The sequence below is a fragment of the Struthio camelus genome, chromosome 2, assembly GCF_040807025.1.
Source record: "Struthio camelus isolate bStrCam1 chromosome 2, bStrCam1.hap1, whole genome shotgun sequence".
Classification (NCBI taxonomy): domain Eukaryota; kingdom Metazoa; phylum Chordata; class Aves; order Struthioniformes; family Struthionidae; genus Struthio; species Struthio camelus.
Window position 1 is genome coordinate 133,591,942 of NC_090943.1, and position 6,611 is coordinate 133,598,552.

General features: G+C 39.2%; 1 long non-coding RNA gene across 1 annotated transcript in view; it reads left to right on the forward strand.

Moving 5' to 3' along the window:
- Nucleotides 1–2,583, forward strand: part of LOC104143164 (uncharacterized) — a 166,911-nt gene extending 164,328 nt beyond the window's left edge. Inside the window, exon 10 of the long non-coding RNA XR_011139204.1 lies at nt 414–2,583. This is a non-coding gene — a long non-coding RNA (uncharacterized lncRNA). The remainder of the gene's footprint in view (nt 1–413) is intronic.
- The last annotated feature ends 4,028 nt before the right edge of the window (nt 2,584–6,611 follow it).

The following is a 6,611-nucleotide window of genomic DNA, read 5'->3' on the forward strand; positions in this document are numbered from 1 at the left end:
AGATCATTCGATACCATTTGGAATTTGTCTGCTTGCATACATTGTGTTTAATTAATTGTAAGCACTGAAAATTGCTGAAGCTTAAAAATATGATTCAGTCCAGCACATAATAGTATAATATTTTTTCAATGAAATAAAAACATTATAAATTATAAAAAAATAAAACTCCGGGAAAACGATCAGGTTACAACAAACGGTAGTAAGTTATCAACATGCAGAAATGTGAGAAAAAGAAATACGGACAGGGTATAATTATCTAGATATCAAGAGCAATTCCATAGTAAAGTTTGTGCTGTAATTTAAACTTCAAGCAGGATTAAAACTCCCCTGTTTTGTATTTGTTGAACTCTGTCTATGAATCCAGCAGAATCAACCTTCATGGGACAGGAATGGTTTTTTTTTTCTTTTTTAAGTGAGCTGCTGATGTTTTCCCATGACCTCGTTCTGTTGAATTGCTGCTCTGCTTTCCTGACAAGTCCATCCGGATAAATAACCATGATCCAGACTTCTTGCTACTGAATTAATATTTCAGCCACAAGTGACATAAAATTTTACTACTGAGCACAGAAGGGCTTGTCCGCTTTATGCTGGAAGCTTTGCAGCTGTGGGCTTTTTTGGTTTCCTGGTGCTGTGAGTCTGTTCCAAATTCACTAGCAGTGTGAGCAAAGCCAGTGAACCCCAGAAGGACCTGGACACGTGAAGAGGAGTATCTGGGGGAGAATGACGATGCTTTGGGAATCCAAGTGGTGACACAGGGATATTAGAGAGGAGAAGACGCTCCTTAAGATGAATTTTGGAAAAAAATGGGAGGACTGGAAGGATTAGCAGGACTAGGGGTGGATTGTGGGTTGAGGAGAGTCTTGCTGCATGCGTAGGAAGGCCTGACAAGGAGCTGGAGATGTGCTTAGGGGCTGAGGAAGAGAAAAGAGGGCTGTATCTGAGGTAAAGCAATGTGAAGACTCTCCTTGCGCAGCTTCCTCTGTTCTTCACACATGCAGGGGGCAGGTAGCTCCCCAAGGGTTTGGCTCCCTTGACTTCCCTGGCCTGCCTGCTCTGCCCTGTGTGCAGAGCATCGAAGCAGACACAGCACTGGAGACTGCATCTCACTGAACAGGAGTGTAGACGTTTGAGAGGTCTTCCAAGCTTTGCCTTGGAGAAGCAGGGAGTTCAAAATCCCCACGTCTTGCTGCCGTGCAGCCAGTGCAGCAATTGGCTTGCACTGCTCTCTCTGGCAACTGCTGCGAGCTGATGGGTCTGCAGTTTGTGACATGCTTTGGGCAAGAGGCGCTGTGGAAACGGAGAGCACTGCTACAGCCTCACTTCGAGCACACTCTTTCCTGGGACTTGCTGATCCTGTAAGATGATCTGCTAGTTTTTTTTCGAACTGCTGATGCAGAGTCCCAGAAGCTTCAGTGGGCCTTTGCAGGAACTAAGTACTTGCTTGCAGGAGTCTGACAGCAGAACCCGCACCCTAAACTGGGGTGGTATCTTCTACTGAATCTTCTGCCTGGGACTGCCAGGTAGAGCAGGTCTCTGGTAATGCTGCAGATCCCCTCCTTGAATAGTCCCAAATGTTCACATCCAGTCTTCTGCACATCAATTCCTGACATCAGAACTAAAATGGCATAGCCCTGTCAAGTCACTGAATTAGAGATGAGAAGAAATGTTTTAGAAATACTATATGATCGGTGCAACAAGCTGGATAATTGAAAGTGCGCTCTTTCTTTTTATTTGCCTTGTGTGATTCATTGTTGCAGGAACAGCCTTTCAAGGAGGAAGCCTAAGTCCTGCTCTTGCTATTGTTGCAAAAATTACTTGCTTAAGTGTTGTTTAAAAGTCTGTAAGATTGGTGTGCACATTTGCAGGCCAATACTTGACATTCAATTTCATATTCCTTAGTCCAAGAAAACTACAGAGCCATAAAATAAAAGAAATGAATGCAACCGATCACCAATGCCTTGCAACATGCTCCAGGAGGAACGTTAAAACAAATCACGGTTTCCTTAACATTTACACAGTGACAATGGAATCCCTCCTTCTAAAAATATTCCTAGAGCAAAATGTACAGCAGTGGTTGCAAAGCTGTGTCCTGCAGCAGCAGTGTGAAATGATCATGTACAGGCACCAAATTTTTGACTCTTTGAGGAAAAAAGGGATGGAGAAAAATAATTTATATTATGTTCCTCTGTAAGATTCTTTGGTCTTACCTTGACATGGAGGACCAAAGACAACTTAAACTCCTCTGTACATTCAGTGAAAGCCAATCATTCCTCTCCTTTTTTGTACTCCTGCAAAAGTGGGAGCCTCTCTGCTTTGCTCAAGTTAGCCAGTCTCTCACAAATCCCCTTATTGCCATATCCTGAGATTTTTTCCTATATCTCTAGACCGGTTCAGCTCAATTTCCATTCTCCTTGCTCTGCCTTCTTTACATATGCACCAATTCCTCCCTAAATTCCCCAGCTAGATATTAATGTCTTTGCTGAGAAAAGCTGATTTTGATTGGCCAGTTAATCATTCACAGTGGAGATTTATTTTTTGCCTTACTCTCTCTGTCTGCTGCATAATAAATGTTTCAGTATCTTGATGTTTTAAATTGTGTATTGGTCCATTTTTGAAGTATATGTAAAATGGCTAATTTCAGTCACTGTCCATCCTGCATTTGAATCACTTTCAGAGGTACATTGTTTTGCAGGTAAATCTAAAATTATATCTAGAAAGCCTCCATGTTTGTGATCACACAGCACCAAGACATCTAATTTTTGTCACTTGTCACATAGATTTTAGCCTTTCTTCTAAAATATCAGATTCTGCAAATTTGATAAAATGAGAATCTGAGCTTTAGAAAACAATTTTTAATAAATGTTTTTTAGTCTTTTTGTGGTGCAGAAAGCTGGAAATTACACCTTAATGGCTCAAAACTTAAGCATTTTATGAGAAGGACCCCTAAGAAGTGGTACATCTGCGTGTGGAGAGAGGGCTCTAATTTTGTGCTATGTAAAGAAGTGATTTATGGCTTGTAAATGCTTGGCGTCAGTAAGCTCCTCTCATGTATGAAATACCATGATGAATGCACATAAACAAGGAGGAGCTAAGCGGCACGGAATGTTACATTGAACTTAATGGTGGGCTTTGTGTTTTATTTTACATGGAAATTTTTCCTTTCTCTTTTGTTTCTCTTAGTTCTTCTCATGGTCAGTAGTATGACCTAATCTGAACTCTCAGAAATTTGCTTTCTGCATCACTGTTAAGGCAGTCCTTTGTGAATGATCTTTCAATCATACAACCTCTAGACTGAACACTCTACAAACAGAACTCAGGCACACATAGCATGAAACAGGAAGTTTGAACACAGCTCAGTGAGAAAGAAGCTTTTGTGTTTCATTTACAGGCAGTGTTGGGCCAATGGATTTGCAGAAAGAAAAGTGTGGGGATTGCTTGTCTTGCTGGCATACCTGATATGATTTTCACTGACAAAACCAAAATGGCAGCATTTGCACAAATTCCTCATTAAATAAGATAGGTGTATAAGCTGTACTCAACCACGTTTAAGTTCAAAACTTGTAAATAGTGCAACAGGGTCATTGTGTGCTGATTCACTTTTAAATTTGCATTGAGTGAGTTCTATCACTTTTATTTAAATAATCTTAACTAGAAATTATATCCTCTCTCATCCATTTTTTTATTGTCCTGTACTGTGATAAATGATAAAACATACTTTCAAGACAGGGGGCAGAGGGGCAGAAGAGCTGAATGAATCCTTTAGGAAGATTCTGTTTAATTCTGGGCTTATAAGGGAAAGGGTTTATGATGGATCATTTGACGGTGGTGTTTTTAAAGGCTATAGGAACAATTTCCAAGGAATTAACAAAACATTCTTTGAGGTTTAGAAGAAAAAACATCCTTTGGAAAGGTAAAATTGCTTCATTGCAGGATGCTAGCAATGCTGATCTGATTTCAGGTACTCGATGTGTATTTGCATTAATGTCTGCTAATAACACAGCTTTTTTTTTTTTCTTAAGCTGTAAAGTAAAACAAACGCAAAAGAACTTTTAAAATATTTTTCTGAACTCTCGTGGTGGGCTCAACATGAAAAATTATGTGACCAATTTGTGCAAAAGATACATTAGGCCCATCTTTGCAATTAAGAAAATTTCTGTTACAAACATAATCTTTTAAAGGAAAAGCACTGTTAAAAGGAGTATATATTTTAAGCTGATATTTTGTGAATATTTCCAAAATGTTCGGGCCATTAGATAAGTATAATATGTAAAATGAGATTATGAACCTTGCAGATAAGTATAATATGTAAAATGAGATTATGAACCTTGCAGAATGCCTGTCTCTCTACTCCTGTACAATGGACCTAAATAAAATGTCAATAGATACAGAATGCAAATGGAAGCAAATACTGATGAAGACAAAGCCATGCATGACAACAATAGTGTTAAAACCAATGTACTTAATTAAAAAAGTGAAGTCAATTAAAATCAAAACAACAGTGCAGCATGTACAAATGCTGGAATAATCATTAGGCCTTGCTGAATAATGGAGGAGTATAGAATTTTTTTAAAGTAAAACAGCGGGGGTGATACATTACACAAAGCAACAATCTACAACAATATGACAATTGAATTACTTCAGCCCCATTAGGCAGGTGTAGAAGAATAATTAACATGAATTTCTTCAATGGAAAGGAAAAAAAAAACTTTTTTGTCTAGCGTAAACTGCTATTTTTTTCCCTCCAAAATGATGAGAAAATATGACAATGAGCAGACTGATTAAAATCAGACCGTTATGCTTATCTTCTTTGGAAGGCTGGTTAATCATGGAATAAAGTATGCACACAATGTATTTTCTAATAGTCAGAAAATATTAAAACAGGCCATCATGGCCTCATTTCAGCTTTTAGTCTTCTGCTGAGGTGTAAGCTTTGATTGCTTAGATTCAAACTGGAATATAAAAGGCAATAGGTTTTGAATTTTTAAACTCTTTCTGATATAACAGTTATTCAGTCAAGCCTCAGGCTCTACTAGTATCTGTTTTTCCATTTCAAATCAAAATAAATTTGTGACCTCCAATTTCAATCTGAGCAATGAACTGTTCTTTAAATGCCAAAAAAAAGTGAACAAACTTCATATGGTCTCATGAAATGTAAGCTGCTTCTTAAACTAGAATTGCTTCCCAAATGTTTTTCGCTTTGGAGTTCTACTAAAATACTTCTATTTACTTCTTTTGAAAGAGATTGATTTGGAGAGAGATAGCCATGCAGTTTACTGAGGGGCATTTAATTTTCCTCCTTTAGAAGTAAAGAACTGGGTAAACACTAGCACTGACCTTGTTAGAAATATATTAATTACAGATAGGGACAGAAGATCTCAAGTGATCGAGTTAGCATATCTTAAAGAGCTGCTGCTCTGCAGCTAATGATACTGCAGAGGGATTAATGCTCATTTTATGAGCTGAGGTTGCATGCTTTCGTAGCTTGACCTAAGCCATTTTACTTTGTGCATGCAGTGCAATGGAGCTGAAGAGTCCCTGATCTGTCAAACAATTCACCCTACCTATGCCATCACATTGCCATCCTCTTTCCCTATGGTCTTTTGGATAGATGTGGGCTACTAGTCAGATATATTCTTCTGTGAGACCCCTGCCAAAACATGTATAGCACTAAAAGGTATCATTCCAGAGAATGGGCAAGATCCATGGAAGGCTAACATCACTTTTTGGCACAAAACCCTGAAGCAGCCCACAAAGGACAAAAGTTACAAACCCAAGCATGCACCCAGCATGTAATCGAGAGGGAGAGACAGAGACAGAGACAGACCTTACTGACAGCGTTTTGTGCTGTACTATGAAACAGTTATATAATAGTCTTATGAGTGCTTTATAATGCACATTTCGCTCAATTGTTGCTGATAGTTTGAATCAATGTGGACTTCTTAGTGTGTCTTAGCCTCCTTGGCTTCTATCACTGCTCCATCTTCAAAATGGGATCCATGCTGACAAAAGTCACTTTCAGAGGGACCATTTTTCTAAAAAGTCCCTATGCCACAGCCTCTGGCCAAACCAGTCATTTCCTGCCTTTTTCCAGCCTGCTAAATGACCCATTTCCCTTCCAGTTAACTGCCATCCCCACTCCCTCCTGAAAAGTATATAGGTATACCCTTTCCCTTAAAGAGCAACAGCGTTTCCTCTTCCTTCCACTACAGGTCTCCAAATCCTCAAGATGGTGGTATTGTGAGGGCTGATAGAAGCAAACATCTAACCCTGTTACTGAAAAAGCTGATACGGAATGAAAATGCTCCTTAAAGAGAATGTTTTGTTTTACAGATTGAGAAATGCCTTGAGTTCCTAACAGCTTTTGCGAAGGATTGATATACTCCTCAGTACTGGGTGATATAGTCCTCAGAGGAAGACTTTTCAGAGACCATACAGCTTACAGGGTATTTGGCAAGTTTCTTCCTCCACATTATTAGCCTGTAGGGTTCTGAGCCATTACTGCGGCAGTCGATTTCTTTTGCAGTGCACTGCTTGTATTTGACAACTCAAGGCAGCAGCAGGAGTCTGTTTGAGCAGAAGTGTTACGTTGCATTGCTCAGCGTTACTTGGGA